This window comes from Choloepus didactylus, chromosome 21 (genome assembly GCF_015220235.1).
Source record: "Choloepus didactylus isolate mChoDid1 chromosome 21, mChoDid1.pri, whole genome shotgun sequence".
NCBI classification, from domain to species: domain Eukaryota; kingdom Metazoa; phylum Chordata; class Mammalia; order Pilosa; family Megalonychidae; genus Choloepus; species Choloepus didactylus.
The window spans coordinates 10,668,395-10,687,022 of record NC_051327.1 but is presented as its reverse complement, the minus strand read 5'-3'; positions in this window follow the sequence as shown (position 1 = coordinate 10,687,022).

Sequence of the window (18,628 nt, the reverse complement as noted above, 5' to 3'; positions counted from 1 at the left end):
TGCTCTTGTGAAACTTATGGTGTAAAGGGGAGGCTAAGCACACCTATAAATTATGCCTAGGAGTCACCTCTAGAGAACCTCTTTTGTTGCTTAAATGTGAATTTTCTCTCTATAAGCCCAACTCTGCAAATAAATTCATCGCCCTCCCTCTGATGTGGGCGAGGACCCCTCAGAAGAATGAGTCTCCCTGGTGACATGGGACACATTCTGGGAATCAAGAGGTTGAGAATGCTTTCTTGACCAAAAGAGGGAAAAGAAAGGCAACAAAATAAGGTTTCAGCAGCTAAAAGAATTCAAATAGAGTCAAGAGGCTGTCATGGAGGTTACTCCTATGCAAGCTTCAACTAGATATGCCAAATGGCCACGGTATTATAAGCCCAAGTCAATAGTGGTCCTGAAAACCCTAAGGAATGCATAGATCCCTATCTGAGACTCTATAAAAGTTTCACTCACTAAGTTTATTCTTCAGAAACTTAAATCCTCCAGAGAACTCCTATCCCAGCTAAGTCCCAAAACCCAGAGGCAATAGCCTCAAGAACATCAAGCAGATGTGTCCCCTTTTTCCATAATTCTACACCCCTTGTCAACATGAACAAGTTAGGGGTGGTCTCGCTGCCTAGACATCCCTGAAGATCGGGAAAGTGATTAAACAAGAGGAAGGGGTAGCAACAGACAAGATAGAATTCAACAAAGGATTATGAATACTGAATCTCTATGTAATTTTCTTTTTCTTAGTTGTTAGGGTATTAGAATAGCTAGAAGGAAAAAATTGAAATGGTGGAACTGTAACCCATAGCATTCTTTGAAATTTGCTCCATAGCTACTTGTTAATTTGCAATTTGAAAGTTATCACCTTTTTGTATGTTATATTTCACAATAAGGAAATAACTGAAACTGTGGAAATGTAATCCATAACTTTCTTTGAAATTTGCTCTCTAACTACTTGTTAAATTGCCCTTGGAAAGTTATCATTTCTATGTATATATGTTATATTCCACAACAAAAATATGATTAAAAAAAGAGAGCTATTGTATGATATCACTTATATAAACCCCCCAGGTAATGTGAAATTAGTGTCTTAAAATGTAGAATATAGGGGACCTATAGATAACAGAGGCTAGAGAAGGGGGAGTGATTACCTAATATGTACAGACTTATTAATGAGGTTGAACATAAAGATATGGGAATGGACAGTGATTATGATAACTTGGTAATGGGATTATAAGTATCAGTGCTGTATTGAAGGCAAACATGATTCAAAGGGGTTGTTTAAAGTCATGTATCTCACAGATTAGCACTACAAATATAAATAAGTTCTTGCATGATCTACTTCTAAGGTATGACACTTAAAACAGAGTGGTATATGGGGAAAACTACCTACTGCATACTATGTATTATATTTAATAGGATTACCTTACTAGTACCACATCAATACTAGAGGTAAATAATTGGGGGTGGGGGATAAGATTTATGGGGTGTTCTGGGTTTTGATAATTGTTTAAAATTGAGAGCGAATGATGATTGTACAACTAAGTGAAGATAATGTGAGATATTGATTGTTTATTTTGGACAGAATGTATGCTATGTGAAATTAGGGACCCTCTACTTAGTAAGTAAAGCCCTTGATCTTGAGGCTTGCTCTTATGAAACTTACTGCTGAAAAGAGGAGGCTAAGCCAACTATAATTATGCCTAAGAATCATGTAAAGAGAACCTCTTTTGTTGCTCAGATGTGGACTTTCTCTCTCTAAGCCCAACTCTGCAAATAAATTCATTATCTCCCCCTACATGGCACATGACCCCCAGGGGGGCATGAGTCTCCTTGGTGATGTGTGACATGACTCCCAGGAATGAGTCTCACCCTGGCATCATGGGATTGAGAATGCCTTCTTGACCAAAAGGGGGAAAAGAAATTTATCAATATAAGGTTTCAGGGGCTAAGAGATTTCAAATAGAGTCAAGAGGCTATCATGGAGGTTACTCTTATGAAAGCTTCAGCTACATGTTGCAAATGGCCACAGTAAGACAAGTCCAAACCAACAGTATTCCCCAAAATCCTAAAGATACACAGGTCCCTATCTGAGACTCTAGAAAAGTTTCACTCAATAAGTTTATTTTTCAGAAACTTAAAACCTCCAGATTTTCCAATGCCAGATAATTCCCAAAACCCAGAGGCACCAGTCTCTTAAAGAACATTAACCAGCTGCATCCCCCTTCCACATAATGTCAACACCACTTTTCAATATGAACAAGTTAGAGTGGTCACTGCCCAGATATCCCTGATGATTGAGACTGTGATCAAATGAGAGGGAGGAGTAGCAACAGACAAGATAGGATTTAACAAAGGATTATGATTACTGAATCATTATATAGATTTTTTTTTAGTGTCTAGGTTTTAGAACAGCTAAAAGGAAATAACTGAAATTGTGGAATGCTAACCCATATTATACTTTGAAATTTTCTCTGTAACAACTTCAATTTTTCTGTATATATGTTATATTTTGATATAAAAAATGTTTAAATAGAATAAAAACTTTTGTGCATCAAGGGGTATTATCAAGACAGTGAAAAGACTCTTACAGAATGGGAGAAAATAGTTGCAAATCATATATCTGATAAGGGCCTTTATCAAGAATATATAAGGAACCCTTACAATTCAACAACAAAAAGACAAAGAGCCCAACTAAAAAAATGGGCAAAGAACCTAAATAGATATTGCACCAAAGAAGATACAAAAATGGCCAGCAAGCACATGAAAAGATGCTCAACATTATTAGCCATTAGGAAAATGTAAATCAAAACTACAAAGAGATATCACTTCACACCCACTAGGATGGTGTTCTAGTTTGCTAGACTGCTGAAAGCCGATACCATAAAATGGATTGGCTTTTAGCAAGGGGAATTTATTAGCTCACAATCCAGACATCATCAAGACAATACCTTCTTCCTGAAAACCAGCTACTGGCAATCCTGGACTCCTCTGTCACGTGCAAAGGCACATGGTGGTGTTTGCTGGTCTCTCCCTTCTCTTCTGGGTTTCCTTGCTTTCAGCTTCTTGCTTCTGTGGCTTTCTTCCTGTCTGAATTTCATTCTCTTATAAAAGACTCCAGTTAAGAGGATTAAGACCCACCCTGAATGAATGTGGGTCATATCTTAAGATCCTACTCACCTACTTATTTACAATGGGTCCACACCCACAGGAATGGATTAACTTTAAGAACATACTTTTCTGGAGTGCATACAACTTCAAACCACCACAGATGGCTATTATTTTAAACATGGAAAATAATAAGTGTTAGTAAGGGTGTGGAGAAATTGGAACCCTCATACATTGCTGGTGGGAATGTAAAATGGTGTAGAAACTGTGGAAAACAGTTTGGCAGTTCCTTAAAATGTTAAACATAGAATTACCATATGATCCAGCAATTCCACTCCTAGGTGTATATCCAAAAGAATTGAAAACAGATCCTCAAGAAACTTTTACATGAATGTGCATAACAACACTGTTTGCATAGCCAGAAGGAGGTAACAACCCAAATATCCATCACCTAACAAATGGATAAACAAATGTGGTACATACAAATGATGGACTATTATTTGACCATAAAAAGAAAATAAAAAGAAGTACCATTACACGCTGCAACTGACACAACACATGGATGACTCTCAAGAACATTATACTAAGACCAGAATCCAGAAATAAGGTCCCAGAGTATATGATTCTATTTATATGAAATACCAAGAACACATAAATCCATAGAGACAGAAAGCAGGCTGGTGGTTGCCAGGGGCTGAGGAAGGGGGAACCTGGGAGTGACTGCTTAATGGGTAAGGGTTTTTTTTTGGGAGGGGGGGGGTTGAAAATATTTCAGAACTTGATATAGTTAGTGGTTGCACAATATTGTAAATGTACTAAATGCCACTGAATTGTACACTTTAAAATGTTAGTTTTATGTTATGTGAATTTCACCTCAATTTAAAAAGAGGGGTGGTGAGGAGGGAGCGGTGCATAGGCCTTCCCTGAGCATAGAGACTTTAAGCAGTGATGGGTCTGGATCTTCCTTCCTGACTGCTTGGGAATAACAAATTCACCCTCTGCCCATGAGGTTCCAGACTGCTTACAATCTTCCCTTCCTGACCTCCCGCTCTGTGGACTTCAGACTTGCTTAGTCAGCCCCCAGAATTGCATAGGCCAATTCCTAGTAAATACGTCCTTAATGATAGCAAGTCCTTCATTCTTAAATGATTCCACTTTGTTTTATAACTTGGAGTTTTCTTAAACAATTTTTTTTTGGAGAGTGGGACTTTGACCACAGTCTTTATATTGATGGTGAGCAGTGGTTTTTGCTCAAAAAAATCATTCTACTTTGTTTTGGTCTTCTTTAGTTTCATCATGAATCAGATTCTGATTCAGTTCCCTGAATCAGTTTCAATCTATCATGTTAACTATCCACTACTTCAAAAAGTCTTTGAAACAGGGTAATAATTATTGTTGCATCAGAAGTTTTGCTTTGTTGGTTATTTTCTTCTTCATCTTGAACAAAGTATAGAAAGTATAGAAAAGTATAGAAATGTGGAAATATGAAAAATTATTTTTAAATGAGTGCCTCTTTGTTCAATTTAAAATTTTAATGCTGTATAAAACTCTGAGTAGTCTAAAAACATATAAATTTAGATTTCAGATTTTTAAGGCCAAAATGACCATATTTCACCAAAAAATAACCATATTTCAGTATTTAAAAATAGCAGGGTGCACAGGAATGCTGGGACACCAGGAGGCTAAAAACCATTGCTGAACTCACCAATGGATAAGTTCTCAATAATGTTGGTTGAATGAAGCCATGACATTCAGGCATTAGCCCATTTGCCCTAAAATAGGGCAGAAACAAGTGAGTTTCCTTGCTCTGGCAGTGAACAGAATTAATATTTTTCCAGCAAGGTGCTATATGTCCAGATGGGCATTTATTGACTATCTGCAGTATTCTGCTTGTTTTTCACTTGTTAAAAAAAACTGCTTTCTTCTCTCATATCTTGAATGAGTAAAAAGATGATCTTATAGATACCAAGACTTCAAGAAGAGGCCAGTATCTTCATGTTTTCATAGAAATTTAGAATAAGCTTATCAAGATGCATGAAGAAACCTATTGAAATTTCAATAAGAATTACATAGATTCTACTGATCAATTTTGGCAGAATTGAGCTTTACAATATTGAATATTCCAATCTATGAACATGGTACATTTCTCCAGATCCATAGTTTACCAACTGCAAAAGAAGGTATCAAAATGGTGAGGTTTTTTTGGTTCAGTGAACACCCATGGGAATGTCTGTCTGGCACCACTCTCCTTCTAGAAGCTTCCCCTGCTCCTTGCTTTTTGCTTCCAGGTTACCATTTGATTTTTTCCCTGCTCACAGCAGATTGGTTCAAGGAAGGGCATCTGACCCAAGCAAATCTGATGATTGTTGCTCATGATTTTTGGACCAGATGCTGAAAGAGTGTTGGACCAGGCTCTTTTTGGTGCCTGAAGTTGTAAAATATAAATGTAGGAGTGCTATGCAACCATGTTTCAGATTACGTAGACAAGAAGACTGGAGATAGCTGCTTTGCCGTGTAGAAAGGATGAAGCTCAGAGAGGCACAAAGATGAACAAAGAAGCTGGTGGTGCTAGAGTCCCTGACTCCAGATAGCTCCTAGAGCCCAACCACATTCCAAGAGAGGGTTTACTGTTCATTATAATAAATCCACCTTCAGGCTTAAGCTAGTTTGAGTTCGATTTCTGTTACTTACAAACAAAAGAGTCCTATCTAATACAGTTGGGTAGACTTAAAAGGGGGATTCTCAAACAGATTTCAGTTGAGTTAGCCTGGGCATCTGTATCTCACAGGTTCACAGTTTGGATTTCATTCTTCTCCCTCTGGTGCCCCTAGATAGAGCCTTCTCTAATACTGGCTGGCAATTGGTAGACACTGTTTGTTCCCTTTCTCTGCAGGAATTTTATAACCTCTGTATAACAGATAATTAGAGGTGATTTCCCTCACCTCTCTCTGTTACTTGTCTAATATAAGCACCTGTCTTATTTTTATGTTTGGATGCCAAATTCTGATGAGAATTTAATTCTCATATTTGTCATCAAGATGTTGAGATAAGCCATATGATCCCTTTAGAGCTATTATAGGCCTAATTGGCAAGTGCCACATATTTCAAGATATCAACAGCCCCCCACCCCAAATAAGATGTCAGCCCTAGATAGGCCTTCAAGAGAAAAACCAAAAATCTTCACCACTTCTGCCTATCCTGATGGCAACCATATATACCTGGAGGTGTGGAGTATTATAGTGATATTAGACTAAGGTTCTGAATTTTGAGGAGATCAGAGGGAATTTTGAAGAATACTGTGATGCAGGGAAGGGCATCTCCTATTTATACAGATGGTCCTCAGCTTTGCTAAATTCAAGTGTTGAACACCTTCACTATCATACATTTCATATACTATAATACTAACAGACCCAATGCACTTTTCAAAGTGTGCATAAGAACTTTTGTGTATCTACTGCCTCAAGATCATTTCAGGCTAATTCAAGGGGGTTCTGTGCAGCCGCCAATGGTCTTGCTTCACCTTCAACATCTTCATCAGCAGAGCAATTGATGTCATTATTTGAATATTTAATTGAATTTTCCCTTACTTTTCTTTATAATGAATAGAAAATACAAAATGAAAGTGTTTATCAGTGATAAAAAACAAAGGTCTCATAAACTTAACACAGTTGAGACAAAAGTGGAAATGATTATGTGGGCTAAAACTGGCAAATTTTTATCTTCAATCAGATGTTCTTCATAGTGAAACCAGTCAATTGCGTGTTTAATTGCGAAGGAAAAATAAATCTACTTATGTAGGATGATAGAAGACCCTGTAGATTCTAGAAGTGTACATTTCTTTGGACAGGGCCTGAAATGTTTTACAATCTGCTCCCATGGCCCTGAGAGTCATGATTCTCCCCTAACAAAGCCAGTCAAGATTCCTAAGATTCTATGAAGCACCTCTTCTTTGTGTTTTCTGTATCCTGACAACTCCAAGGAGGTCATGACATTAAACTGTAACAGGATTCTAGAATTTTTTTACTATGTTCCACACTTTATAAATCAAGGTTATATTATTTTATAATATAACTATCTCTACAACTATCTCTATCTAGATGAAGATAGGTAAATAGATAGGGATGGATAGATAGAAAAATTGATGAAGGGAAGGGAGAGGAAAAAGAGAGAGAATGTGTGTGTGTGTGTGTGTGTGTGTGTGTGTGTGTGTGTGTGTGTGTTTGATTCTATGTATCTTAAAGAAACTTCTAGTCAATGGTGTCTGAGTCCCTGGGAGAAAAATAAGCCAGACTTCAAGAACTGAGATTAGGGACTTAAGAGTTTCTGAACCAATGAGTTAAAATACTTTAGGAATGTGCTATGTGCTGTCTGTTGGGAAATAGACATATGAGGACACATTTTAATCATTAATGCTGATGCAGGCCAGACTGATTTCCAAGAAACCCTGCCCTGTGACTCCTTCCAGCCATTCCTGTCTGAGGAAATAGAGAAATAAAGCAAGCCTGGGTATTCTTGGAAGGAAAACTATGCTAGTCCTTGGAAGCCAGAGTTCCAGCAGGAATGTGTGCAGTGCAGCTCCCTGGGTCCTTAAGGCAAGAGAGGGGAAAGCGGCAACTGGCCACTTCCAGAGAGGCCATGCTGAAGAGGCCCCAGAAAAGACTCCACCTCCAAATTCCAAATACAAACCCATTTCCCCCATGTTTCTGAAATATGTCCAGGGCCTCATTTCTTATCCAATTAGTAGATCCAAAGAGATTTTACAGTTTTGAAGTATTGATTTAGTATGAGGCAGCTACCTACCAGTATTGTTAGAGCTGGCAGAAAAAGAATCACTAAATTTAATATAAGACAATTGGAACTGTACAGTCTAAGGAGCAGAAAGAAAAAAGAATGAAGAAAAATGAGCAGAGCCTGAGAGACCTGTAGGACACTAACAGCATACCAATATAGGCATTATGGGAGTCCCAGAAGAAAGAGATAAAGGGCAGAATGAATATTCAAGAAAATAATGGCTGAAAATTCCTAAATTTACTTAAAAAGATGAATATGCACATCCAAGAATCTCAAGGAACTCCAAACAAGATAAACCAATATAGACCAAGACACATTAGAATAATCAAACTCTCAAATGCCAAAGACAAACAGAGAATCCTGAAAGCTGTAAGAGAGAACCAAGATGTCATCTACAAGGGAGCCACAATAAGATTAAGTGCCAGTTTCTCAGTGGAAACCACAGAGGCCAAAAGACAGTGGGATGACATATTCAAAAGACAGAAAGAAAAAAATTGCCAATGAAGAATTCTGTATCTGACAAAATTGGCCTTCAAAAAATGGGGGACACAGGGGTGTAAATCTCCCTGTCAACATGGGACATGACTCCCAGGGAGGAGCCTGGCCCTGGCATCATGGGATTGAGAAAGCCTTCTTGACCAAAAGGGGGAAGTGAAATGAAACAAAATAAAGTTTCAGTGGCTGAGAAATCCCAAATAGAGTTAAGAGGTTATTCTGGAGGTTATTCTTATGCATTATATAGATATTCCTTTAAGTTTCTAGTGTATTAGAATAGCTACAAGGAAATACTTGAAACTGTTGAACCATAATGCAGTAGCCTTGATTCTTAACGATGATCATATAACTATATAGCTTTTATTGCGTGACCATTGTGAAAACCTTGTGACTGACACTCCCTGGTATGTATGGGATCCAGTGTATGGGCAGATGAGTAATAAAATAAGACAATAAATAAATAAATAATAAGGGGGATAAGGGGTGTGGGATGTTTTGAGTGTTTTTTTTTATTATTTTTATTATTTTTTTGGAGTAATGAAAATGTTCTGAAATTGATTGTGGTGATGAATGCACAACTATATGATGATACTGTGAACCACAGATTGTATACTTTGGATGGATTATATGTGTGTGAATATCTCTCAATAAAAATGCATTTTTTTTTAAATGGGGGCGAGATTAAGGCATTCCCAGATAAACAAAAGTTGAGGTAGTTCATTACAACTAGACCAACCCTACAAGAAATGCTAAAGGTAATTCTGCAGGTTGAAAGGAAAGGACACCAGTCAATAGATCAAAGCCATATGAAGAAATAAAAATCTTTGATAAAGGTAATGGCATGGGTGTGGTGGTTTGAAGCTGTTTCGTACCCCAGAAAAGGCCATGTTCTTTTAATCCATTCCTGTGGGTGTAGACCTATTGTGGGTGGGACCTTTCGATTAGGTTATTTCAGTTGAGATGTTATCCACCCCATTCAAGGTAAGCCTTGATCCTCTTACTGGACTCCCTTATAAGAGGATAAAGGACACACAGAAAAACCCAGAGAGCTCAGAGAAGCACCAGAGAAGCTGAGAGACAGGGACACACCCACAGAAGCTGAGAGATGAAATTTAGAGAAGCATGCAGAAAAAGACACAGAAGTTGAGGAAGGAAGCTACAGATGGAGAAGGCAGAAGTTGAAGGCAATGAAACCTGGGAGAGAAGGACCAGCAAACATCACCATGTGCCTGGCCATGTGACAGAGGAGCCCAGACTGCTAGCAGCCTTTCTTCAGAGAAGGTATCGTCCTATTGATGCCTTAATTTGGACATTTTCAAAGCAGAATTGTAAAGTTCTAAGTTAATAAATCCCCATTGTTAAAAGTGAGTCAATTTCTGGTATATTGCTTTCTGGCAGCTTTACCAAACCAAAATAACAGGTAAATATAAATACCAGTACTATTGTATTTTTTATGCTATGTAACTTCACTTCTTACTTTTTACAGGATCAAAAATGCAAATGCATAAAAGTAATGATAAATCTATGTTTTTGTACTCATAATGTATAAATATGTAACTGTGACAAGAACAACATAAAGGTTGATAGAGGTATAGGAACACAGTTTGTGTATGTATTCAAGTTAAGTTGGTATCAAATCAAATGAGATTGTTATAGGTGTAGGATGCCAACTTTAAAAACTATGATAACTACAAGGAACATATTAGAAAAATATGCACAGAAGGAAATGAGAAATGTCTCAAAATGGCTCACTACAAAAGATTATCTAAATACAAAAGCAGGCAATAAGGGAAGAATTGAGGGACAAAAAATGCATAAAACTTACAAAACCCAAATTACAATATGGTAGAAGAAAGTCTTGCATTATCAGTAGTTACTTTACATGTAAATTGATTAAACTCTCCAGTCAAAAGGCAGAGACTGGTAGAGTGGATTTTTTTAAAAAAAGCAAGAGATTCACTTTAAATTCACAGACACAAGTAAGTTGAATGTGAAAGGATAGGAAAAAAATATTCCATGCAAATAGTAACAAAAAGATAACAGAGGTGGCTATAATAATAACAGACAAAATAGACTTTAAGTAAAACACTGTTACAAGAGACAAAAATGGATATTAAATCTCAATAAAAGGATAAATTCATTAAGAAGTTATACCAATTATAAACATATATGCACTTAACAGCTGAGCCCCCAAAATACATGAAGCAAATATTGACAGATTTGAAGGGAGAAATAAACTGTTCTGCATTAAGTATAGGAGACTACAACACACCACTTTTAATAAACATCTAGACAGAAGATCAATAAGGAAATAAAACACTTAAACAACACTATAAACAAACTAGACCTGGCAGATGTATCTAGGACACTTCATCCAACAACAGCAGAATACACAGTCTTCTCAAGTGTGTATAGATCATCCTCTAGGACAGATCATATATTAGGTCAGAAAATAAGTCTCAGTAATTTTAAAAAGATTGAAATCATACAAAGTATCTTCTCTGACCACAATGGAATGAAGCTAGAAATTAATAACAGAGGGAGAACTGAAAAATTCACAAATATGTGAAAATTAAACAATACAATACACTCTTAAGCAACCAAAGGATCAAAGAAGAAATCAAAGGGAAATTAGGAAATATCTTGAGGCAAATGATAACAAAAACACAGCATACCAAAACTTATGGGATGCAGGAAAGGCAGTGCTCAGAGAGAGGTTCATAGCTGTAAATGCTTACATTTAAAAAGAAGAAAAATCTCAAATCTTTAATAGAGAACTAATCCTAAAGTGAGAAGAAAGGAAATAATAAAGAATAGAGAGGAGATAAGTGAAAGCAAGAATAGGAAAACATTAGAAAGAATCAACAAAACTAAAAGTTGGTTCTTTGAAAAGATCAATAAAATTGACAAACCTTTAGCCAGAATGACAAAGAAAAAAAGAGAGAACACAAATAACAAAATCAGAAATGAAAGAAAAGACATTACTACCAACTTTACAGAAATAGAAAGGATTACAAGAGGATACTAGGAACAACTGTATACAAACAAATTAGATAACCTGTATGAAATGGACAAATTCCTAGAAACACATAAATTACCTAAGCTGACTCAGGAAGAAATAGAAGATCTTAACAGACCAAAAAATAAAGAGATCAAATCAGTAATCAAAAACATCACAACAAAGAAAAGTCCAGGACCAGATGGCTTCATTGATCTGGAACAGATGGCTTCATTTGAATTATACCAATTGTCAAAGGATAATTAACATCAATTTTTCCCTAATTCTTCCAAAAAATTGAGAGGAAGGAACTTCCTAACTCATTCTATGAGGCCAACATCAACATAATACCAAAATCAAACAAGGATATTATGAGAAGAAAATTACAGAACAATAATTCCATTATGAATATATATACAAAAAGCTTCAAAAATTCTAGTAAAATGAATCCAACAGAACAGTAAAAGGATTATGTCCCACAATCAAGTGGGATTTATCCCAGTAATGCAAGGGTATTTAAATATAAGAAAAACCAATTAATATTATACACCACATTAATGGAATGAAGGAAAAAAACACATGATAATTTCAAATAATGTACAAAAGGAATTTGACAAATTCCAGCACCCTTCTTGATAAAAACACTCAGAAAACTAGGTATAGAAGGAAACATCCTAAATATGAAAAAGGGCACATATGGAAAACCCACAGCTAACATTAAACTTAATAAGTGAAAGACTGAAAACTTTCCCCCTAAGAAGAGGAAAAAGACAAGAATATGCACTGTCACCACTGTTATTCAACATTGTACTGAAGTTCTTACCAGAGCAATCAGGCAAGAGAAATAAATAAAAACCATCCAAATTTGAAAGGAAGAAATAAAACTTTCCCTGTTTTTGTATGACATGATCCTATAGAGAAAATCTGAAAAATCCATAACAAAGCTACTAGAGCTTATAAACAAACTCAGCCAAGTGCCAGGGTACAAAATCAACATGCAAAAATCAGTACTGTTTCTATACACCAGTAATGAGCAATGTGAAGAAGAAATGAAGAAAAATTCCACTTACAATAGCAACTAAAAGAATCAAATATCAAGGAATAAATCTAACCAAGGATATAAAGAACTTTTACACAGAAAACTACAAAACCATGCTGAAGAAAATTAAAGAAGACCTAAATAAATGTAAGGACATTCTGTCTTCATGGCTTGGAAGACTAAATATTGTTAAGTTTTAATTCTATCGAAAGTAATACACAGATTCAACAGAATCTCAATCAAAATTCCAATAGCCTTCTTTGAAGAAATGGAAAGCTAATCATTAAATTCATATAGAAGGGAAAGTGACCACAAATAGCTAAAACAATCTTAGAAAAGGACAATAAATTTGGAGGATTCACATTTCCTGATTTTAAAATTTATTATAAAGTTACAGTAGTCAAAATAGTGTGGTACAGGCATAAAGGACAGATATATAAAGCAATAAAATGAATTGAGAATTGAGAAATAAACCCTCACATCTATGACCAATTGATTTTGACAAGGGTGCCAAGTCCACTCAATGGGGAAAAATAGTCTCTTCAATAAACGGTGTGAGGAAAACTGTATAGTCAGATGCAAAAGAATGAACGTGGCCCCCAGCCCTACACTATATGCAAAAATTAACTCAAAATGGATCAAAGACTTAAACATAAGAACAAAAATATAACTCCTAGAAGAAAACACAGGGAAATATCTTTAGGACTTTACATTAAGAAATGGTTTCTTAGACTTTGCACCCAAAGCACAAGCAAGTAAAGATAAAATAGATAAATTGGACTTCTTCAAAATTAAAAACTTCTGTGCATCAAAGGACTTTATCAGTAAAGTAAAAAGACAACCTAAAGAATGGGAAAAAATATTTGGAAACCATATACATCTGATAAGGGTTTAATATCCAGAATATATAAAGAATCCCTAAAACTCAACAACAAAAATACAACCCAATTTAAAAAGGGCCTAAGACTAGAATAGAGATTTCTCCTAAGATATACAAATGGCCAATAAACATATGAAAAGCTGCTTAACCATTAGCCATTAAGGAAATGCAAATCAAAACTATAAGATACTATTTCCTACCCACTAGAATGGCTACCATCAAAAAAACAGAAAATAACAAGTATTGGAGAAGATATGGAGAAACAGAAACACTCTACATTGTTGGTATAAATGTAAAATAGTGCCATCACTGTGGAAAACAGTTTGGAGTTTCCTCAGAAAGTTAAATATAGACTTACCATATGACCTGGAAATACCACTTCTGGGATATACACAAAAGAACTGATAGCAGAGACTCGAATAAGTATTTGTACACCAATGTTCATAGCAGCATTATTCACCAGTGCTTCAAAAGGGGAAGCAATCCAAGTGTTCATTAAGTGATGAATGGATAAACAGAATGTGATATATACATACAATGGGATATTACTCAGTCATAAATAGGAATGAAGTTCTGATACTGCTGAGGCATTGAGCTTTTGGGGGCTGACAATGGTTGTGAGGTTGAGTTCCAGGCACACATGTGGCATTGGTGCTGGCGACAGTAGCAAGCACAGTTGGGTTACATCCCTGGCATATGTGCAGTGGGAAGACCAGTTCCCCCATTATGTCAGTTTTGCAGTGTGGTCTGGGCACTGATCCTGGAGCTCAGTATCAATCTATGTGCCAGTTTGAATGTATTATGGCCCCCAAAATACCATTATCTTTGATGTAATCTTGTGTGGGAAGACATATCAGTGTTGATTAGATTGTAATTCTTTGATAGAGTGTTTCCATGGAGATGCAATCCACCCAACTGTAGGTGATAACTCTCACTGGATAGTTTCCATGGAGGTGTGGCCCCACCCATCCAGCATGGGCCTTGATTAGTTTACTAGAGCACTATATAAACTCAGACAGAAGGAGCGAGCTTGCTATAGCCGAGAGGGACACTTTAAAGAATGCACAGAAGCTGAGAGAATAGCTGCAGATGAGAGACAGTTTGAAGATGGCTGTTGAAAGCAGACTCTTGCTCCGGAGAAGCTAAGAGAGAACAAACACCCCAAAAGCAACTAAAAGTCACATTTTTGAGGAACTGCAGCCTAGAGAGGAACGTCCTGGGAGAAAATCATTTTGAAACCAGAATTTGGAGCAGATGCCAGCCACATGGCTTCCCAGATAACAGAGGCTTTCTGGACACCATTGGCCATCCTCCAGTGAAGGTACCCGATTGTTGATGACTTACCTTGGACACTTTATGGCCTTAAGACTGTAAATGTATAACCAAATAAACCCGCTTTATATAGGCTGATCCATTTCTGGTGTTTTGCATTCTGGCAGCATTAGCAAACTAGAACAATCTTCCAAATGGTTTTGAAAGTTATCCAATGCCTATTAATAAAAGCCTTTTCTCTTCCAATAACTAGAGTATCTTTTGATGTTTGTAACTAAGAATCTTGACTGGAACATTAGGAAAACTAAGTTAAGGAAGAAAGATATCATATTCAGAATGATTTTTAGGAATTGCATTTAGTCTAGACTAAACTTTGATATTCAAGGTTTAGTCCATGGAGACCAACTCCAATAACAATGTCTCAAAGCTTGTTACAAATGAAGAATCTCAGTCCTACCCCAGTACTACTGAATATGAATTTGCATTTTTAACCCACTACACAGGAATTTTGTAGGCACAGACTGAGAACCACTGGTCTAGAGAGCAGTAATTCCCAACCCTGGCTGCACTTTAAAACCACTTGGCACCATTTTAAAAATATTGATGTCAATTTACATCCTCCATGACAACAATTGAATCAAGCAAGAATCGTGAATGGTTGTCTGGGAACAGGTTATTCGCACAGCCCAAAAAATTTCCCCCAAAGGTCATTTATTAATAACAAAGGGGAAAACTCTACCTTTACAGCAGAGCAATCAGGCAGACACCACATAAGTGGCAAAGCCTAAGATCACAAACAATTGGGTAAAGCAACATCATGACCCTTCTGATATGATGCAATGAGAACAATCACATTTTCAGAATTTCTACCAAAAATGACTTACCTAAATTAATAATAAGGACAGGATCAGAAAAATCCAAATGGGGAGACAATCTGCAAAACAGCTTTCCCACACTCTTCAAAAGTGTCAATTTTATGAGAATCCAAAAAGGCTGAAGAACTGCTCTAGAGAAAAGGCAACTAAAGAGACATGACAACTAGATATATTTTATGATCTTTAACTGCAAACTGAATTAAGGGGAAAATGGCTACAGAGGACATTTTCAGGCAATTTTTGGAAATTTTGAATATTAGTTAATAGAACTGTATTAATGTTAAATGGTCTATCTGGGTGTACTGTATGTGGTTTATGTAGCAGTGTAAGCACACTTGTTTTTAGGAGACATGCTGAAGTATCATGGTATCTACACATTATTTTAAATGGTTTAGGAAAAAATCCATATATAAAAGATAAAATAAAATATAAATATTAACAATTGAATGTAGGTCAAGGGTCAGCAAACTTTTTCCATAAAGAGCCTATTCAATAAATATTTTAGGCTTTGCAGGCCATAGATTATTTGTCAAAACTACTCCACTCTGCTGGGTTAGTGTGCAAGCAGCCATAAAATACATGTAAATAATATTAGCATGGCTGTGTTTCAATAAAACTCTATTTGTGGACAATGAACTCTGAATTTCTTATAATTCTCGTGTGTCATGAAATATTTCTTCAATTAATTAGTGATTCCAAAAGTGGTTTAGGTCTCCGACCTGGCATCGTGGGACGGAGAACATCTTCTTGACCAAAAGGGGGATGTGAAAGGAAATGAAATAAGCTTCAGTAGCAGAGAGATTCCAAAAGGAGCCGAGAGGTCACTCTGGTGGGCACTCTTACGCACACTTTAGACAACCCTTTTTAGGTTCTAAAGAATTGGGGTAGCTGGTGGTGGATACCTGAAGCTATCAAACTACAACCCAGAACCCATGAATCTCGAAGACAATTGTATAAAAATGTTGCTTATGAGGAGTGACAATGGGATTGGGAAAACCATGAGGACCACACTCCACTTTGTCTAGTTTATGGATGGATGAGTAGAAAAATAGGGGAAGGAAACAAACAGACAAACAGACAAAGGTACCCAGTGTTCTTTTTTACTTCAATTGCTCTTTTTCACTTTAATTATTATTCTTATTATTTTTGTGTGTGTGCTAATGAAGGTGTCAGGGATTGATTTAGGTGATGAATGTACAACTATGTAATGGTACTGTGAACAATCGAATGTACGATTTGTTTTGTATGACTGCATGGTATGTGAATATATCTCAATAAAATGAAGATTAAAAAAAAAAAAGTGGTTTAGGTCTCCTAATGCAGTGTCTTTTTTTATCTCATTAAAATTAGAGAACAGCCTGTGGTAGTTTGGAGCTGTTTCGTATCCCAGAATAGGCCCTGTTCTCTTAATCCATTCCTGTGGGGACAGACCTATTGTGGGTGGGACCTTTTGATTAGGTTGTTTCAATTGAGATGTGACCCAATTCAAGATGGGTCCTAATCCTTTACTGGAATCCTTTATGAGAGGATAAAAGGCAGAGACATTTGGGGACAGCTCACAGAGAAAAACGCCCAGAGAAGCAACAGAACCTGGGAGCAAAAGGCCAGCAGATGCCGGCTGTGGGCCTTCCCATGTGACAGAAGAACCCCAGATGCCAGCAGCCTTTCCTCAGAGAAAGTGTCTTCTTCTTGAGGCCTTAATTTGGACATTTTCATGGCCTTACAACCATAAATTTGTAAACTAATAAATCCTCATTGTAAAAGCCAACCCATTTCTGGCATATTGCATTCGGCAGCTTTAGCAAACTGGAACACAGCCATTTCAGGGATTTCTTTCTCTGAAAAGATACACACCAAAATGTTATTAATGATGACTCTAGAATGAATGGGAAGGGAGAGGTAAAGAGAAACTTTATGTTTTACTTTATATCCTTCTGTTGTTTAAATGTTTAAGAGAGTTCACTGGTTGTTTGTTTTTAAATAAAGCTGCTTCTTGTATTAGTAGGTTTTAGCTGTAGTAACAAATATCCCTCACATCTCAGTGGTTTACAACAGCAAACATTTGTTTCTCATGTCACATGAGGGCTTCATGTGTTTTCTGATGCTGGGATCCAGACCTATCTGGAACATCCTGTTCTCATAACAGAGGGCAGAATCATTAGAAACCAGGCCAAACCATGCAATGGCATTAAAACATCTGCTAAGACACGGTATGGGCCATGTCCACTCACATCATTTCAATGGCCCAAACAAGTCACATGGCCAAGCCTCAAGATGGAAGGCACAGCAAGGGTGGGTTGTGTAATCATCTTACAGGGAACGGGATGAGCAATTGTGAATGACATAATGATAAACTTTACTGCACCCCTGCAGAATTAAGTAAATCTACTTTGAAGAAAGATTTTATTGTTTTGTTCTTACATAACTTTTTCCCTGTTGACTCATCTTTTTCTTTTCACTTTTTGATTCCCTATTTAAATGGAGAGACAGTGCTGTTCAAACTGTGGGCAGTAACCTATTAGTGAAACATGAAATTAATTTAGTGGGGACACAACCAGCATTTTTCTTTAAAAGAAATAGAATACGATGCAAGAGAATACAATAGAAGAGAAAATTACGGGAGCATTGCATGTAGTAAAGATAAGGATTGTTTCATGAAACTTGTTTCAATTCGTATATGTATATAAACTGATGTAGACTGTATTTGTTTTACTGTAGGTCTCTGCAATAAATTTAGTAATTTCTAACACCACCTACAATACAGCTCTGACTAACTACCCTGAGTTGGGTCAGACTTCACAGGTTAAGGCACAATTCCCATGAGTCTACTCTCACTTCAGATACTAGCCACAAGTTAGGTGGTTCCCAGGGCCACCCTCACTTCCGACAAACTGACAGCCAATTTGGGGTTTCCCATCACTCCCTCAGGTTTGATAATTCCCTAGAACAACCCCCAGAATTCAGGAAAGTGCTATACTTACCAGTAGTTTCATTATAGTGGAAAGGATATAAATTAGAAGAAATGCATAGGGCAAAGTATGGGAGGGCTACAAGTGCTTCCGTGTCTTCTCTACAGTCAGAACAGTTAGTCACTGTCCTGGCACATCAATGTATGTTATCAATCATGGACACTTGCTTGATTGATTGAATAAATCAATGCTCATGCAGCTGAATGCAAATCT